Source organism: Ovis aries, chromosome 22, assembly GCF_016772045.2.
Source record: "Ovis aries strain OAR_USU_Benz2616 breed Rambouillet chromosome 22, ARS-UI_Ramb_v3.0, whole genome shotgun sequence".
Lineage (NCBI taxonomy): Eukaryota > Metazoa > Chordata > Mammalia > Artiodactyla > Bovidae > Ovis > Ovis aries.
The window spans coordinates 35,852,679-35,872,269 of NC_056075.1; the positions used below are offsets into that span (position 1 = coordinate 35,852,679).

The 19,591-nt window shown below is 39.1% G+C and overlaps 1 protein-coding gene and 1 long non-coding RNA gene across 2 annotated transcripts in view; one reads left to right on the forward strand and one right to left on the reverse strand.

Annotated features, from left to right (window-relative positions):
• ATRNL1 (attractin like 1) overlaps positions 1-19,591 on the forward strand; it is an 802,972-nt gene that overhangs the window by 764,442 nt on the left and 18,939 nt on the right. The gene's annotated exons all lie outside the window — the stretch shown is intronic.
• Positions 71-18,469, reverse strand: LOC132658419 (uncharacterized). Its single transcript, XR_009598049.1, has 3 exons — positions 18,252-18,469; positions 8,250-8,409; positions 71-5,417 (listed from the first exon to the last, which is right to left on the reverse strand). It is a non-coding gene; the product is annotated as an uncharacterized LOC132658419 (long non-coding RNA).

A 19,591-nucleotide genomic window follows, 5' to 3' on the forward strand; every position in this document is an offset into this window, starting at 1 on the left:
TTTTGAATGAGAAGGGTTCCTTAAATATTATAGACTTTCTACGGTGTAAAAAGTCCTTATGTGATTAATATTTTTAAAAAAGCTTGTTTATTTTTCTCAAATGCTATTTCATAAAAGAAAAACAGAGACTCTGTGAAATAAGCTCACCAAATAGTTATGATAACTATATTCCGTTCATAATAGTGCTTGAATGAAAACTTTCTGCAGGGGTTGATTATTAGTACATGAGGTCAGCTCAATGCTTACTTACCTGGTATTCTCCCTGTAAGCAAGCAACCACAAAATAAGCAGGAGCAACAGAAATCCCTGCTATTATAATTATGACACACAGGTATTCTTTGATTGGTTGGCTTTTGTTATATGAAATCCTATTTCTAATAATTGTTAAAATAGTAAATAATAGGTCCCAGAAATAATGATTACTATCATTTTAAAATCTTTTTAAAGGTGTTTCTTGCCTTACTATAAATAAAGCATCTGAAATTTGAGTGATATGTGTTCTAGCTTACAGCAGTTTATTTTCCAGTATCTTCTTTTTGCCTTCTGAGTAATTATGGATGAATAAGTAGTAATAGCATACATGACTCGTAGAATATAGGATTAAGACACTCTCAGGAAGAGTTTAAAAAATTGTAGGACAACTAGTTGAGTAAATTTTAGGAAATAATTAGCTTTTTTGAAAATACTACAAGTGAGTATTTCTACAGTAGAGGTGTAGTGGGGTTAGGGATTTGAGGATCCTCTTCAGTCTTAAAGATAGAACATTAAACAATAAAAACCACCAGGAGTTGAATTATGTAATGCAGGCTTCAGGTGCTAATAAGTTCAGGAGAGAAATTTTACTGCAGTCTTTGGTAATCAGAAAAGCTTGTGGAGAAGTCAGGTCTTAGGCTGGATCCTGAGAAACAGAGGAACAGAATTTGGATAGGCAGATGAACTATACTCCATAAGTGTTTTGCACCTCTGGTCTGCAGTGAGAATCTGTGAACTCTTTCACATTATAAGAGTATAAGACATTTCTAGATAATGAGCAAACGTAAGAACTTGACTATGAATGGCTAAAGTGACTGACCTTTAATTCAGCAGTAAAACTTCACGGAGATGACCCCTTGGGAAGAGGGAATGCTCCCACTGAGGCCCACCTTTCCAGTTGGCATGCCAGTATCGCCCTGAGTTTTTCCAGGCAGATCTTCAAAGGATAAGGGGTCAACAGATTGTGTTTATGCAAATGAGATATTCGAATTCTATTTGGGAGCACAAGCAAATAGGAAACAAGAGAACTTGAAAGTTAGCTAAATTGGAAAGCTGGCTGAAATGCTAAATGGAACATACTTGATAAGAAATGATGGGTTCTCTCAGCCTGGAGGAAGTGCAGCAGAATGGAGACTGTTTTCTAACACAGCTCTGCTCATTACGATCCCAGCTCAGAGTTCCCCAGTGATAGGTACAGAAGGCACATGGGGAGCTCTCCACATGTCTAATTATTTCCTGCTAAGTCTGTCATCCAAAAGTGCAGATATTTAAGAATCACAGTGAATTTTACCTTCAGATAAAATGATGAAAACTTTAGAATTCTGTGCTATAGATGATATATATAAATATACACGTGTAAGTATTTAGTTCCAGATATATATATGTTGTTGTTTACTTATTCAGTCATGTCTGACTCTTTGCAACCCCCATGGACTACTGTAGCCCACCAGGTTTCTCTGCCTATGGTATTTCCTAGACACGAAACACTGGAGTGGCTTGCCATTTCCTTCTCCAAGGGATCTTTCCCACCCAGGGATCGAACCTGAGTCCCCTGCATTGGCAGACGGATTCTTTACCGCTGAGCCACCATGGAAGTGCACAGATATACATATAGGTGATATGTAAATTACCACTCATAGTTGCCTTAAGAGTCTGCTCACCTGCCCATGTCACTTCCTTGTGCCCTCTTCTCATCTCTCTACAAAATCCCATCCTTCCTCACTCATCTCAGAACCTAGACGAAAGACAGCCATTCTTTTCCCTATCTTTCCCATGACTCCATGCCCACATTATGTTACATTTGTGGGAATCCTATTAATTCTGTAGGTCTTTCATGTTCCAAACAGGGGCGGCTTGTTCCCAGCTTTGATGGCTGTGGTGGTATTTAAATATATCCACAAATTCTTTGATACTCCCTCCTTCAAAAGATGGGGCCTGATTCTCCTCCTCCTGGGTGAAGGCTGGCCTCAGTGATTCCCTTCGAACAAAAAGAACAAGATAAAGGTGACAGTGTGCAACTTTTGATGCTGAGTTATAAAAGGCATTTTTGCTTTCCCCTCATTCTCTCCCCCGGATCACTTGTTCTGAGAAACGTCAGCTGCCAGGTCCTGAGGACACAAACTACCGAGAGGTCCCCATGGTGAGGAACTGAGGTTTTGTTCAGCAGCCAGGAAGGAATTGAGGTCTCCTGCTGACAGCCATGCAAGTGAGCTTCCGAGTGGATCCTCAGATCCCAATCAAGCCTTCATTCAGACGAGTGGATCCTCAGATCCCAATCAAGCCTTCATTCAGACGACTGTAGCCATGGCCAGCATCTTACTTACAACCTCATGAGAAGCCTGAACCAGAACCATTGGCTTAGCCTGCCCAAATTTTGACTCACAGAAACAGTGAGATTAATAAATGCTTATTATTCTAAACATCTACTTTTGAGGGTACTTTGTCATATTAGGACTTCTCTGATGGCTCAGATAGTAGATCCCCTGGAGAAGGAAATGGCCACACACTCCAGTGTTCTTGCCTGGAGAATTCCATGCACAGAGGAGCCTGGCGGGCTACAGTCCATGGGGTCACAAAGAGTCAGACACGACTGAGTGACTAACCCATTCACTTCACTTTCTTATATTTTATATATATTCTTGATACTGCATACAGTGACTTGGTGTAATGTGTTCAGTTAGTTCAGTTCAGTCACTCAGTCGTGTCCAACTCTGCAGCCCCAAGGACTGCAGCATGCCAGGCCTCCCTGTTCATCACCAACTCCCGGAGTTTACTCAAACTCCATCTAGTCGGTGATGCCATCTGACCATCTCATCCTCTGTCATCCCGTTCTCTTCCTGCCTTCAATCTTTTCCAACATCAGGGTCTTTTCCAATGAGTCAGTTCTTCACATCTGGTAGCCAAAGTATTGGAGTTTCAGCTTCAGCATCAGTCCTTCCAATGAATATTCAGGACTGATTTCCTTTAAGATAGACTGGTTGGATCTCCTTGCAGTCCAAGGGACTCTTAAAAGTCTTCTCCAATACCACAGTTCAAAAGCATCAATTCTTCAGTGCTCAGCTTTCTTTATAGTCCAACTCTCACATCCATACATGACTACTGGTAAAACCATAGCTTTCACTAGACGGATCTTTGTTGGCAAAGTAATGTCTCTGCTTTTTAATATGCTGTCTAGGTTGGTCATAGCTTTTCTTCCAAGGAGCAAGCATCTTTTGATTTCATGGCTGCAGTCACCATCTGCAGTGATTTTGGAGCTCAAGAAAGTAAAGTCTGTCACTATTTCTACTGTTTCCCCATCTATTTGCCATGAAGTGATGGGACCAGTTGCCATGATCTTAGTTTTCTGAATGTTGAGTTTTAAGCCAACTTTTTCACTCTCCTCTTTCACTTTCATCAAGAGGCTCTTTAGTTCTTCTTTGCTTTCTGCCATAAGGGTGGTGTCATCTGCATATCTGAGTTTATTGATATTTCTTCTGGCAATCTTGATTCCAGCTTGTGCTTCATCCAGTCCATCATTTCTCATGAGGTACTGTGCATATAAGTTAAATAAGTAGGGTGATAATATACAGCCTTGATGTATTCCTTTGCCTATGTGGAACCAACTGTTGTTCCATGTCCAGTTCTAACTGTTGCTTCTTGACCTGCATACAGATTTCTCAGGAGTTAGGTCAGGTGGTCTGGTATTCCCATCTCTTGAAGAATTTTCCACAGTTTGTTGTGATCCACGCAGTCAAGGTTTGGCATAATCAATAAAACAGAAATAGATTTTTTTCTGAAACTCTCTTGCTTTTTCAGTGATCAAACAGATGTTGGCAATTTAATCTCTGGTTCCTCTACTTTTTCTAAATCCAGCTTGAACATCTGGAAGTTTATGGTTCACAAACTGTTGAAGCCTGGTTTGGAGAATTTTGAGCATTACTTTGCAAGCGTGTGTGATGTGCAATTGTGCAGTAGTTTGAGCATTCTTTGGCATTGCCTTTCTTTGGGATTGGAATGAAAACTGACGTTTTCCAGTCCTGTGGCCACTGCTGAATTTTCCAAATTTGCTGGCATATTGAGTGCAACACTTCCACAGCATCATCTTTTAGGATTTGAAATAGCTCAGCTGGAATTCCATCACCTCCCCTATCTTTGTTTAAAGTGATGCTTCCTAAGGCCCACTTGACTTCACATTCCAGGATGTCTGGCTCTAGGTGAGTGATCACACCATCATGCTTATCTGGTTCATGAAGCTCTTTCTTATACATTTCTTCTGTGTATTCTTGCCACTTCATCTTAATACCTCTACTTCTTTTAGGTCCATGCCATTTTTGTCCTTTGTTGTGCCCATCTTTGCATGAAATGTTCCCTTGGTATCTCTAATTTTTTAAGAGAGCTCTAGTCTTTCCCATTCTATTGTTTTCTCTATTTCCTTGCACTGATCACTGAGGAAGGCTTTCTTATCTCTCCTTGCTATTTTTTGGAGCTCTGCATTCTCCTTTGCCTTTCATTTCTCTTCTTTTCATAGCTATTTGTAAGCCCTCCTCAGACAACCATTTTGCCTTTTTGCATTTCTTTTTCTTGGGGATGGTCTTTTTCTTGGGGATGGCCTCCTGTCATGAACCTCTATCCATAGTTCTTCAGGCACTCTGTCTATCAGATCTAATCCCTTGAATCTATTTCTCACTTCCACTGTATCATCCTAAGGGATTTGATTTAGGTCATACCTGAATGGTCTAGTGATTTTCCCTACTTTCTTCAATTTAAGGCTGAATTTGGCAATAAGGAGTTCATAATCTGAGCCACAGTCATCTCTCAATCTTGTTTTTGCTGACTATGTAGAGCTTCTCCATCTTTGGCAGCAAATAATATAATCAGTCTGCCTGACCATCTGATGATGTCCATATGTAGAGTCTTCTCTTGTGTTGTTGGAAGAGGATGTTTGCTATGACCAGTGCATTCTCTTGGCAAAACTCTATTAGCTTTTGCCCTGCTTCATTCTGTACTCCAAGGCCAAATTTGCCTGTTACTCCTGGTACTTTTTGACTTCCTACTTTTGCATTCCAGTCTCCTATAATGAAAAGGACATCTTTGGGGGGTGTTAGTTCTAGAAGGTCTTGTAGGTCTTCATAGAACTGTTCAACTTCAGCTTCTTTAGCATTACTGGTCGGGTATAAAGTGTTATCCTGAAGTAAACAAAAAAAAAAAAAAAGAAAATTCAAGGAGTTAGATGAGAATTACTTATTTATTTCAATAGCCCTTAAAATGGGAGAATAAGCCTTGGTCTACCACTATTATTTTTCATACCTGGACCAAAGGAACACATTGACAGCAGTGATTCTCAGTGGGGGCAATACTGCCCCCTAGGATTTTTCCAGACATCTGTAGTACACTGGATTTTCATAATGATTGGGGCCACTAGAAAGGCAGATAGCTTCAGGATACAGAGGGCCTAGATGCCCTGTAGAACATGGACAGTGCCACCCAGCAAAGAATCATCCTAACTCCCTCACCAGTTTAGAGGACCCTGCTAGACAGACATTCATGAAGGTAAAAATGAAAACTGTTTTAAATTGTCTGAACTTAGAACTTCTGTTTTATATTGAACTCAATTTTAAATGGTTTTTACTATCTACTGAATTTTTCCAGAAATAGAACCAGCAGGTAAGTTGATAGCAGATTATACCTTTATTGGCTTATCATCTTTCCACAGTTGTTCAAAAGCTCACCAAAAAGACACTGATAACAATCTGCATTTGTACCTGAACAATTCTTGGAGAGTCTTTAATAAGTGAAATGATATGACTACTCATAGCTGTAATCAAACATTGCATATTGAGAACCATTGCTGTCAATCATTGCAGATGTGTTGAGAGGCAAAGTAGAGTGACAATCAGACCCAGATTCAAGTCCTGGTTCTGCCATTTACTGTGAGTTAGTAACTTTTTCTTTCAGGATTAAGGTTTCTTGTTTGTAAAATAAGGTAATATTAATAACAACTACCTTGCGGAGTTTTGGTAGGGTTAGAGTTAATGTTTTCAAGTGTTCAGGATGGTGCCTGGGCCACTGTCAGTTTGTAAGAATGATATATATCTTGGTACATAATAGTCCATATTTTTGACCCATTCAATAATGGGCAAATCAGTGATCATTCCTCCCAGGTATGCTAGCTAGGATGTCAGCTTGATTCTGAAAACTAAAAATAGTTTTTCCTAAAAATAGTAATAGAAAAACCCAATGAAATATAAATATCATTCAACTGGAGAGTAAAGAGACAAAGCTTTAAATCAGTGGAGAGTTTGAAAGTAATGCACTAAAATTATTAGCAAGCTAAGGGATCTCTTTTTTTTTAATATGCAGTAACATTTTCAGTTTTATATTTCTGATGCAGATAATAGCTGTCACCCATGCCATACAAAGTGAAGGTGATGAGCTTCCTTTGTGGCTCAGATGGTAAAGAATCTGCCTGCCATGCAGGAGACCTCAGTTCGATCCCTAGGTTGGGAAGATACCCTGGAGAAGGAAGTGGAAACCCACTGCAGTACTTTTCCCTGGAAAATCCCATGGATGGAAGAGCCTCGCAGGCTACAGTCCATACGATTGCAAAGAGTCGGACACGACTGAGTGGCTTCACTTTCACTTTCATGCCATAAAAAATGTTGCACCAAAGCTACAACAAAGCACAATGAATCTGAGATCTGTGCTTCTCCCATAGTCACCATAGACCCCACCATCCAGATCCCTCCTCTCATGAGGATGCGATGATTTGAATGTCAGTGTTGAGAGTTGTTGTGTTCTGACACATGCTGTTCTCTGATCTCTCCTCTGGGCTCGTTGGTGAACAGAACCTCAATCTGATGCTAGCACACCTGAGGAATTGTGCTAAAACATATTTTGTCCTCATCCCAGTCACCATTGCCACTACCGATGGAACTCAACCTAAAGTTATCACAAGCCCCTCCAAAGAAATGGCAAAAGCCAGATTATGGACAGAAAGGGGTAATAGTAAGACAGTCATTCTGAGACTCACACATCCCTGCTGGGGAAGACTCTGATTATTTATCTGCATTAGAACTCTGAGGCCAAGGAGGGCACAAGAGCCCAGGTAGTCAGATCTGGCATGAGACTCATGTGCTAGAGATGCTCAGGAGGAACACTTAGAAGGGGCAGACCAGCCCCAAAGTGCATGGAGTGGCTTTAAACTGTCCCTTAAAGTGACCGTCCACTGTTAACCAAAAATCTGGATTCATTTCCACTGTACTTTTGGAAAAAAATCACCTTCGTAACCCTAGATGGAAACATTTATAAAAGAGTGAGCTTTTCTAATCAGTATACATAAAACGAAGTCATATAAACTCAGTGTTTTCTAAATATTGCTACTGAAGTTGCAAAAAAAATTTAAGAGAAAAATGAAGATGTTAAGAATAAATATCAATGCTTTTTTCTATAACTGATGTATATATGGAAGATATTGAAATATAAATCATCTGTTAACCAAAATGAGGAGATCAGAATAGCACAATAACAGAAATGATGATTGAAACCATTTGAAATTTCCTCCAAGTTTCACAGTATCAGGTACTGATATGACAGTCTAAGTTGGTCACAGACTAAGAGAGTATTAGAGAAATTTTAATAGACATTATTGTAGTTTCCCAAAAGGAGGTTCCTGAAAACTAGAAGATGGTTTAGATAATGCAGTTATTTAATCAAGAATGCAAATACCAGCCATGAAACCACCTGCTCTGTAAAGTAAAGGAAACCAGGAACAAAAAGGAGTGTTTTTAAAAGAAGAATAAATGACAAAAGGAAGAAAAAATCATAATTGCATTCAGTCTCAAAGTTACGGGTGTAGCTAAGCAGTAGTATTCTCAAAAGTGTGTATCAGCATACTAACTAATATGCATTAAAGGATAAAAAGAAAATTGTAGTAATTAGCACCTTTTTTAAAAAAAGGATGAGTAGGAGGCTCATGCTACAACATCTTTTAATGTTAAGGTTCTTTCATTCTTGAATACCTTCTGCCTCCACGTTTCCAGCTTGTTCTGTGCTGCAGTTTGAAGAATACCATCCTCATTTACCTTCTGGCTGCAGCTGTTCTTAATAGTAAGGGCTTGAATCTTAAGGAGATGGCTCAGGCGTTGACAACAGCAAGCAGCAGGTGCCGCGAGTGTACACCTAGCATCAGTACCAGGAGAAATATGATGTGAACACTTCAAGCAGAAATTGATTTTCTAAGAAGCACGTCAGTATAAAACATTAGTGAATCCCCTCATATTGAGGTAAAATTATCCTAATAACCTCTTGATAACTGCATTTTCAAATATTGTCAAATAAAAAGAGATCACCTGAACGTTGTGAGTAATTCAGGGTTAACCAAAACTTTCTATTTTCAAACCTATGAGTGAAAGTATTGGGTTAGCCAATAAGTTCATTCAGGGTTCCCCGGCCCCATAAGATGTTACAGGGAGAAAACCTGGATGAACCTTTTGGCCAACCCAATATTTCTTAAACATTCGTCCGCTCCCTGTCTTAGTGGTTTGGACCCACCTGGAGTATCAGGGCTAAGGTTTGCTTGGCTGAATGAGGCTGCTTGTCCGCCTTACTACCCAGGGCTTGTAGGTGACATAGTGCTGGATTGGGCCTGAAACTTCTCTGAACCCAGTCTCACATTCCCACTAGATATTTTGGGCTCCAAGTTTACCTGAAGTGAAAAATTTTGTGGGTATATGTAGGCAGTTTGGCATTGCCTGAGCTTGGGAGAATATTTTTACTTTAATTCTTATCTTTTAGAGAAACAGTACATTTTGTCCACTGGGATTTGTACATTTTACTTAAAAAAATGGAATGAAGAGTGGTTTGTCTGTAATCATTTAGTTAGAATTGATATCATTAAAATTTTCAGAGGATAAATAGCCCATCAAAATTAACTATAATTTAAGATAATGTGACCCTTCTAAGGTGACTTCCCTGGTGGCTCAGACAGTAAAGAATCCACCTGCAATGCGGGAGACCTGGGTTCAATCCCTGAGTCAGGAAAATCCACTGGAGGAGGAAATGGCAACCCACTCCAGTATTCTTGCCTGGGAAATCCCATGGACAGAGGAGCCTGGCAGGCTGTGGTCCAGAGGCTTGCAAAAAGTCAGACACAACTTAGCGATTAAACAGCAACAACCCTTCTACATATATAAATAAATAACCAGGGTAATATTCTTTCTGAAAAGTCAGTAGGATTATCTCTAGCAAAAAAATACTCTTTTCCATATTGATATCTGTGATAGTATAAGAACAGATTAAAATTTTTTTTAACTAATGAGAAGTAAGGCAAGCTCTTTTATATGTGGGTTGCCATTTCCTTCTCCTATTTGAAGAATAACATATAGATAAAATAATTGTAGGCCTAGAGAAGAAGAAATTAAATTTATTTCTATGGAAACAAAGAACCAATGGAGTAAAAATAATTTAGCACAAGGAAAACACAACTCATGTGTGGTAAGTGGGCACATGGATTCTTTTCTTCTCTCCTTAAGATAGTAATGTTTCCTTCCCTCACAGTAAAAGGAGAATATCAATTATTTCCATAATTCAACATAATGTGTGAATCTTAAAAAGCTTTTCGATTCTTTGTTAAGGTTATTCTGTAGGCACTTACAGTATTTTCTTGTCCAAAGTCTTTACTTAAGGATTGAAAGGTTTCTAATAGTGGTGAAGTGACTATGATGAATTGGTTCCATGATTTAACTTTTTATATCAACATCTTTATGCAACTCAGTAATTAATGTATATGTATGGGCTTCCCCAGCTGGAACCTGCCTGCCAGTTCCAAAGGCGAAAGAGACATGGGTTTGAGCCCTCCATCGGAAAGATCCCCTGGAGGAGGGCATCGCAACCCACTCCAGTATTCTTGCCTGGAGAACCCTATGGACAGAGGAGCCTGGACAGTTCATAGGGTCGCAAAGAGTGGGACACAACTGAAACGACTTAGCATGCATACATGTAAATATACATATATACACATATATAATACATATGTAGGGGATCAAAAGCATAATTACATTTCATTGAAAAATTTTGAACATTTGTTTAGAATAGTGATTCCTGTTGCTTTTAGTAATCTTTGTACTAAAAAAATATATACCAAAATTTAAATTTAAAAAAGGTATAAGAAATAACATAGGAATGCCTTGTGACAGTCTAAGTAGGAGAGGCTTTTTCAAACAGCACATAAGCATAGGAGTTCTAAAGATGATTTGCAACTTGAAACTGCATCTGAAAACAAAAGTTTGATGCTAAAAGAGAAATAAAACAAAGTAAAAAGACAAATGGCAAAATTATAGAAATATTTGCAGTACCATTACAAAAAGTAAAGACTGTTGTTGAATGTTTCTTTATCCAAACCATTTCACAGTGATACAAGCTTGTAAATGTATTTGACAATATTTCATTAACTTGTCAAAGGAATCAGTGCACCATGTAGATGCCAGGAACAGTTTTAGTGCTGTTTCCATGCTAGTTTTTAAAAATCTAAATTCTACAGTAGGTATTTCAAGTTATGATTCAGCATGATCTCTCAGCTCAGACTATACTCTTAAACCTTAGGGATGGGAAGTAGCATGGCTCAGGAGGAACTGAAGTCATTTAAAAGCCAAATTAGCACTTGAATAATTCTAACTTCTGTGCTGGTTTCCAGTGGAGAAAATGAGAATACACCCTCTTCACTACCCTGCTCCATGAACAGTTTTGGAGAAGAAATTGTTCTTTCCCCATTTGTTAAACCAGAGAATTTCTAAGATTCCTTCCAGCTCCAAAATTCCCTAGTTCTATGAATATATCTATTATCATTACACCTCATTTTGCTTCAAGAATGTTAAATCAGTAGTCTCTTATCTTACATCTATCTTCGTGAGAAAGAGTGAAGAAAACTGAATTCAGTTTCTTCATGATTAATGCATTTGTCAAATTCTTTCCAAGCAGTAAACTAATTTATTGTGTTTTTTTTTCCACAAATGCAAATCAAAGCCATGCAAACTATTGTGGTAAAATTTAGCAATCCTTTTTCATAAATTAGAGCTAACTGATTTAATGGTAATGAAAGGAACTATATTCAAATACAAATTTTAATAACTTGACTGGAAAGAAAATCTTAAACTTTATAAGCTTTGCCTTACATAAAATTCATATAACTTGCATAGAAAGTTATTAAAATATAATTTTCTATAGTGAAGCTTGTATTAATTACCTTGTATGAAATTCTAAGAATTTCCTTAATAAATGTCTGGTCCTGTGTATCCCTGAAGAATTGTCTATTGATTAGTTAATTATCTCAAACCAAGGGTCCCAGATTTAGTTTTTAAAGATCACTGTTTTACCGTTTTCCTTGTTTGAATATTTTTTATCAAAATCAGAAATAAAAGGGTTTTTTTCTTTTTCTTTTTTTTTACATAGAAAGTATTTTGCTTCTGTTCATATTGATAGTACAAACAGAACTAGTATATATTTAATAGAATATTTTGCAACTTGTTGGTTCTTAGGACTTAATCTAATACTTCATGCATATATGTCTGTGTTTATGTGTGAAAAGCATCTTTATTAGTAGGATAAGATTTTAAGGATGATTTTAGAAACCTGTCCTGTGAACTTGAGTCCTTCATCCTTTTAAAATTGTTAAATTCATTTCAATAGGATTGTAATAAATAAAGTCATTTCCAGACTCACATAGTCCCACAAACCTCATTTTCTAAATACTTATCCTGAAGAACACAAGACACTCTATAAGTCAGTATTTTCTTTTGCATTTATATTATAACTGCATTTATGCTTATTTTTATTTCACTCAGTTCAGTGAGAAGAAATTTCAATTTTTTTATATTGACAATAAATATAAACTAGAGGAACTCATTTATGCTTAAGTTTTTTAAAAGAAAAAAATTTGCAGATGCTAAGTTTGGTTGCACATACTTCATACTGGGATTTAGGAATTTTTGTGTAATAACAAAAGTACCTGTTTTTTTATATTAAAGTTTGCAGTATTCACTAAATTCAAAAGGTAGTGCCAGCTTAGATTTAATCTTTACTTAACTCTAGAGCTAATCATTTAAATTGAGAAAGGGAAATTGTTGACACATCCTATCTTAGTTTTATGTCATACTTAAAGTCATAAAAATCGATAAAACGATGAAATTAAAGCTGAAATGCATCCAAAAATCTTTTTGTCTCATCATTTAAGAACCAGAGAAGTGCCAAATATGAAGGAACCCATGCTTGAGAATGTCACAGGGTCCAGTTAGTTTATCTTGCCTCCAGGGTTTTAGTTTAAGAGAAAAATGAACTCCTGGAGGAGAACCACTGGCTTCCCATGATGAACATATGTAATGTTTTTCACCCACTTTTTAGTTTGTCTTGGCTGCCTAATGTCTTCTTTCAAAATGTCAGCAGTGATTAGATTACATTATGGGATAATTAACATGAACTTTTATCTCAAAGCTAATTTTGAGCAATACTAGAACAAAACACATGTCAGTATATTAAAGGCTGAAAGTTGAACAGATTGCTTATGTATATAAAATATATTTTTTCTCTTTTCAGTTCACCTTTCTTTTCAAATATCAATCCAATGTAAATGTTTGAGAAAGGTTAAATAACTTATGAAAGAAGCACCTCTTGAAGTTTGGTGGTAGAGTTGCTAAAATTTTTTCATAGATTGTGCCATGCATTCTTGCATAATAAAATATAGGACATGTTGGGACACTTAGGGAAAATTCTTCATGTACCTGGCCTAAGGGGGTGACTATATTTGATAGATTATGTTGAATTCACATTTTAATGATAGTGCTCCATACTTTAAAATTATCTCCCCGTGGCCTCCTGTGGCCTGTTTCCTTCTTCTAAACAGGCTTTTTCCCAAATTAAACTTTAGTCATTTAAAATTACTAAATAATCTATTTCATCCCACAGGAATATTAGAGATTTATTAGACATTTGCCCCGACGTTGCTTCTGCCATGTTTAATTACACATCTAAATAAAGGCCATGCTCAGAATTGGAGTGTAACAGCTCATCATGTTGGATCATAAACTTCAGAAATGATCTAGTAATACACGAAGAGCACCATAAGTGGATACTGAGATGAGTGGTTCAAACAGCCAGGCAATTCAGTCACCTCCACTTCAATTGCTTTTATTTAGATTAAATAGAATTGGTTTTGCTATTGATTCAGCTGAGTGTCAGTTCTGGCCAAACAAGTAGGTTCATTTTTTACAAAGATAGTCCTCCGTCTCAGGCAGGTCACCCAACGCTTTTTACGAATAATGTTGTTTATAATCCCCTTTAAAGAGTGTTCTAAACATGCAACTGAGAGTCATGCTGATAGACAGCAGACATCTAAGTCAGGAGCATTAGGATCTGCTTTTTTGTAATGCTGACTTTCCATCCTTTGCAAATTATCCTGCTGCTGCTGCTGCTGTTGCTGCTAAGTCACATCAGTTGTGTCTGACTCTGTGCGACCCCATAGATGGCAGCCCACCAGGCTCCCCCATCCCTGGGATTCTCCAGGCAAGAACACTAGAGTGGGTTGGCATTTCCTTCTCCAGTGCATGAAAGTGAAAAGTGAAAGGGAAGTCGCTCAGTCGTGTCCGACTCTTTGCGACCCCATGGACTGCAGCCCACCAGGCTCCTCTGTCTATGGGATTTTCCAGGCAAGAGTACTGGAGTAGGGTGCCATCACTTTCTCCGGCAAATTATTCTAACTGTTACAAATAATGGGTGGCCCTTTGACATCTTGGCTCATTAACTCAAGATCAATATTTTTACTTCTCTATTTTCTTCTCTCAATTTTCTCTTGACCAAAGAAATACAAACAACTGATTGTCTATTTGCAGCTCTAGAAAGTGAAATGAGAATGATATATAATTAATTATAATCTGCAGTTATTCATCAAGGACTTGCTTTTGTTTTGATTATTATGATCCCAGTTTGTCAAAATACTTTTTAAAAGGTAGTTTTATACACACAGGGAAGACTCAATTTAGTCAATTATAAATAAGACATTTATAGTTTGTCCTTTCAAAATCCTCTTTTACATTGTTTTGGGCAAGTCATAAATACCTTTGCAAATAATTCTAATCAGCATTTCTCCAACTTTAATGTGACCAGTTTAGCATAAGGAATATGAAACAAATCTGATGTAATATATGTACTTTCTAAAACCTGATAGTACCATACTTCTGCTGTACTTCTCTATACTTTTCTTAAATTTAATGCCTTTAAAATGTAAGTTTCTTTTGATTATTTAAAATGAATTCTCTTTTTCTTCTAATTATGGGAACTCATCGACCATTGGGTTGAAAGTCATCGGCAGCTGGGTGGTGAACTGGCCTTTTGCCCAGATCTCGGAGTAAGACTAATTTGCAAACTCTTTACAGAATGCAGTCCAGAGCCTCCTGCTTAGAAGATCCTGTTCTAATCAACCATTGATCATAAGAGATTGCCTTTATTGACCTGAAAGCAAGTTTTTTCATCTTCTTGCTAGCTGAGGCCCTTACTGAAAGTAGGTAGATAATATCCAAAGTGAATATGCCTGATAAAGAGGGCCGAGTCTTCCGTTTCTCCCAAGTGACCTTCTGATTCTCCAGTGGACCTTCTGTAATGACGTGCTATTAAGAATTTCTATCTCCACCCATCTCTTGACCCATTTCCCGCCACCTCTGGGGAACCTATGGTTAGCAAGACGTCCCTTCTACAAATACACTTGGCAGATCACTTAGGAAACCGTAGTCAGGGTTTGTGGAACAGTGTGTGAGAATTCTCTTTGTGTCTGGAGATAGCTTGGAGTGAATGCAAGGCCATGTTTATCCCCCTGGATATAACATCAGAAAGTTCCAGATGACTCTGAAGGCTGCTCCCTCTATGATTTACCTGCCTGTAGAGTTCGAAAGGTTTCCACTAGCGCTGACTCTTTGTGACACTTCTCAATTTACAGTGGCTCAGAGGCCACTTTCATTGCTCCCAAAGGCAAAGTAGGGCAAACTGATACCTTTTTCACTCAGCAGGGTCAGCATTTATGGGACGTGCTCAGTCAGATTCTCAAAACTGCATCAGAGAGTGAAGGTTTCTTTTATACTATCCTCTGTGAGATTAAAGGAGGTCATTTTAACAAACTACTTCCCCCAAGTCCCTGTTTTGAATTACTGGAGAGAAAGTGTACTATCTGGGGTCCTGGATCACTTAGCAAATATCCAGAGAAATGGTTCAAAGTCTGTTTTGAGAAATACACTGTCCAACTATATTGCCTTTCCTTCAGTGAAAGAGATTTATCAAGGATCAATTTGGCTGCAGACACAGCTGTTTTTCTTAAAATGCCTTTGGCCATTAAGTTATCCTTAATAACTTTTGGTAAGGTCTAAGCAATTTGTAATAATATTAATGGAAAAATCATGATTCTTTATAGCATTTTTCTCATCCATTTTATCTATATGGCTAGAAATGAGGATTTGCATAATTTTATCTGTTTTTTTCCCCTCCCATTTTTGCCAGGATCTGAGTTTTATATAGAAGGCATAAATTTGTCATTGAAGTTTGTTAAAATAGTATTTTGACTATGCAGATATAGTTCCGTGTTTTCAATTTCTTTTAATGTTGAAATTTCTTTTAAAATATTGACTGTTAGGAACTTAGAGGAGCAGAAACATCACTTGGACAATACTAAATTTTTTTAGTTTTGGTTGGTAACTTGTCCTTTAATATTCAACAGGGGTTTATCTATGTAGTCAAAGCTATGGTTTTTCCAGTAGTCATGTACAGATGTGAGAATTAGACCATAAAGAAGGCTTAGCACTGAAAAAAACTGATGCTTTCAAATTGTGGCACTGGAGAAAACTCTTGAGAGTCCCTTAGACAGCAAGGAGATCAAACTGGTCAGCCCTAAAGAAAATCAACCCTGAATATTCATTGAAAGGACAGATGTTTCACCTGTTGCAAAGAGCCGACTAATTGGAAAAGACCCTGATACTGGAAAGACTGAGGGCAGGGGGAGAAAGGAGTGACAGAGGATGAGATGGTTGGGTGGCATCACTGACTCAATGGACATGAGCTTGAGCAAACTCCGGGAGATAATGAAAGACAGGAAAGCCTGGCAGGCTGCACTCCATGAGGTTGCAAAGAGTCGGATATGACTTAACAACTGAACAACAGTGAATATCTGTGTAGAGAACGTAAGTGTCAGGGAAGTTGCTCAGTCGTGTCCGACTCTGCGATCCCATGGACTGTAGCCTACCAGGCTCCTCCATCCATGGAATTTTCCAGGCAAGAATACTGGAGTGGATTGCCATTTCCTTCTCCAGGGGATCTTCCCGAGCCAGGGATCAAACCCAGGTCCCCACATTGCAGGCAGACGCTTTACCATCTGAGCTACCAGGGAAGCCCCTACTTGTAACCACCTCCCACACACTCTTATAAGCGTTATGGGCAGTAGTGATTCACATCACCAGTCAGCACTGTTTAACCTTGATTTAAAATTGTAATCTAGTTTCTTTAGAAAGATTCGTTTGTATTTTTGTGTTGGCTCTATGTTTGCACAATTTCCAGGAAGATCTCAGTACATGAAAGGTGAACTGATTTTTTTCCTTTGGGGAAGTGGTCCATCCAGGAACCAAAGGAAGCTTATGGTTGTACTGCCAAAGTTGACTTAAAATATTAAAAGTCTCTGCAAAGATATTCAGGGAGAATTAAATGGCTATTGCTTTGATGCCAAGCAAATGTTGCAGGCGTTTCAGGTTTTCAGTATTGTACACACAGCCGCACATACTAAAACCCATTTAGGGACAATGTTGACCAGCATACCGCGAGCCCGATGCTCACGAATGTAGCTCTCACTCTCGTGGCATGAGCACACCCAGTCTTCAGGAAGGGGTGTGGACACTTTGCAGCACAGCGGCTTCATGCAGGAAACTTTCCCCTGGGTCACCTTCTTGGACAATAGGTTAATGGTAGCCATGCTGGTGCTGGGGTGTCCCTCCCCCGCCATGCCTGATTCCCACCTTCCTCTCAGTAACTTCTCTGCAACTAAATACATAAACATAGGGCTTCCCTGGTAGCTTAGCTGGTAAAGAATTCGCCTGCAATGCAAGAGACCCTGGTTCAATTCCTGGGTCGGGAAGATCCGCTAGAGAAGGGGTAGGCTACCCACTCCAGTATTCTTGACTTTCCTGGTGGCTCAGCTGGTAAAGAATCTGCTTGCAATGCAGGAGACCTGGGTTCAATCCCTGGGTTGGGAAGATCCCCTGGAGAAGGGAAAGGCTACCCATTCCAGTAGGCTTCTGCACTCTGGCCTGGAGAATTCCATGGACTGTATAATCCATGGGGTTGCAAAGAGTTGGACACAACTGAGTGACTTTTGCTTTCAGGGAAACATAAGAAGGGGGCCAACCTGTATTTTCAAATACCTTTAAGGTAAAATAGTGGACTTCCCTGGTGACTCAGATGGTAAAGAATCTGCCTGCCAATGCAGGAGACCTAGGTTCAATCCCTGGCTCAGGGAAATCCCTGGAGAAGGGAATGGCTACCCACTCCAGTATTCTTGCCTGGAGAATTCCTTGGACAGAGGAGCCTGGCGGACTACAGTCCATGGTGTCAGAGAGTCAGACGCAACTGAGCGTTGTGATACACCATTTAGTTCTCATGCAAGTAATATTTATCAACCACTCATCTTAAATTAAGCATTGGAATATAAAGGTAATGAAAATGTAATCCCTGCTTTCAAGGTGCTCCTAGTCGTGAGTGGTAGGCAGAGTTATAAAGACAGAATTGTAATATAATGTGAGGAATTAGAAAATTAGAAAATTAAACTAAAAAAAAAAAGTCTATTAGCTTGTTCATAGATTGCTAGGTGTAACATCAAGTCCCAGCCTGGTCTTTGACACTGCACAGACTCTTTACTTCTCTGATGTGAGACTTAGAGCCAGTTTCTTCAATGACATCATATTAGTAGAAACCACACCTAACAAAGAATAAGTAACAACGCATACCTGATATTACCAGTGTGGTTCTCACTCAGGTAGAAGTATATCCATTCCTTCCCAAGTCCTTAACTACCAAAAATAAGTGCAGATTTCTAGCAAGGAATATCTTGAACCCAGCTAGTCCCCTGACTTCACAGTGGTACCTATGGCAGTCACGTGAGAACACATGTGAGAGAGGAGGTCAGCAGAGATGCTGGGTCCCCACTGCTGGCCTGACGGAGAAAGGCAGCTGCAGTCATAAATTCATGGAGCCAGAAGTGACCTTAGCAGCCACCTTCTCCAACTTCCTTCCAAGAGAAATCTCTGGGGACATTCTGAATTCCAAATCAAGAAAAACTTGGAAGCCACGAACTCAGCTGTCTTACAGTTGTCATGGAATTTGGGGGCTATTTATTGCAAACAGAGACAGGAGCCACAGGTTGTAACTAGCCACTGCCTAGTCTTAAAGAGTCTGTGGACTGTTTCAGTCCTGTCTTTCTCCTACGTTTTTGGGTGTTCAGATCTTCTCATGGGCTCCCCTTCTCCATTACCAGCCTTCTGCTTGGTCCTTCTCTCCCTCTTACTCTCTTTCTACCAGGCTTTATCCACTCCAGTGGCAGAGGCTGCTGGCCCTTCAGCCAAGATTTCTCCTTCCCTCAAACAAGCAGAATTGTTTCTGGGAAGCTGATGGCATTGAAACAGCGTCTTGCGCTTTTCTGGTCCAAGGTGGTTTAGAAGGGGTTGAACCTTCTTCACCCTCTCTTCTCCCACCCACCACCTCACAAAATATTGAAGGCCCCATTTCATGGCAGTTTTAAAGTTGAACTGCTGTAGTAAATAACTGGGCATTCTTGATAATTGAACATGGAATGTGCGCACAGGGATAGGACGTAACATTGCATTTACCAGCACAGTATTGTAAGTGAAAAATGTAATGTCTTAAACAAAACTGTTTTTTAAATTGGCCAAAAAGTTAGGGGGCTTCCCTGGCAATCCAGTGGTTAAGAATCCATCTTGCAATGCAGAGGATACAGGTTCAATCCCTAGTCCAGGAAGATCCCACATGTTGTGAGGAAGCTAAGCCACAACTGGTGAGCCCATGCACCTACAGCCCATGCTTAGCAACAAGACAAGCCACTGCAGAGAGAAGTCTGTGCACTGCAACTGGGGAAAGCCCGCATGCAGAAACGAGGCCCCAGTGAAGCCAAAAGTAAATAAACAGATCTTAAAAAAAAGCACACCCCAGTATCTCAGTGCTCAAGGCACTCTGGAAACCCCAGAGTGATGCATCATCAGGCTGGGTCCCTGAGGAACTACATAGACTAGATGCTTTCCTCATCCCCTCACACATCCTGACACCAGTCAGG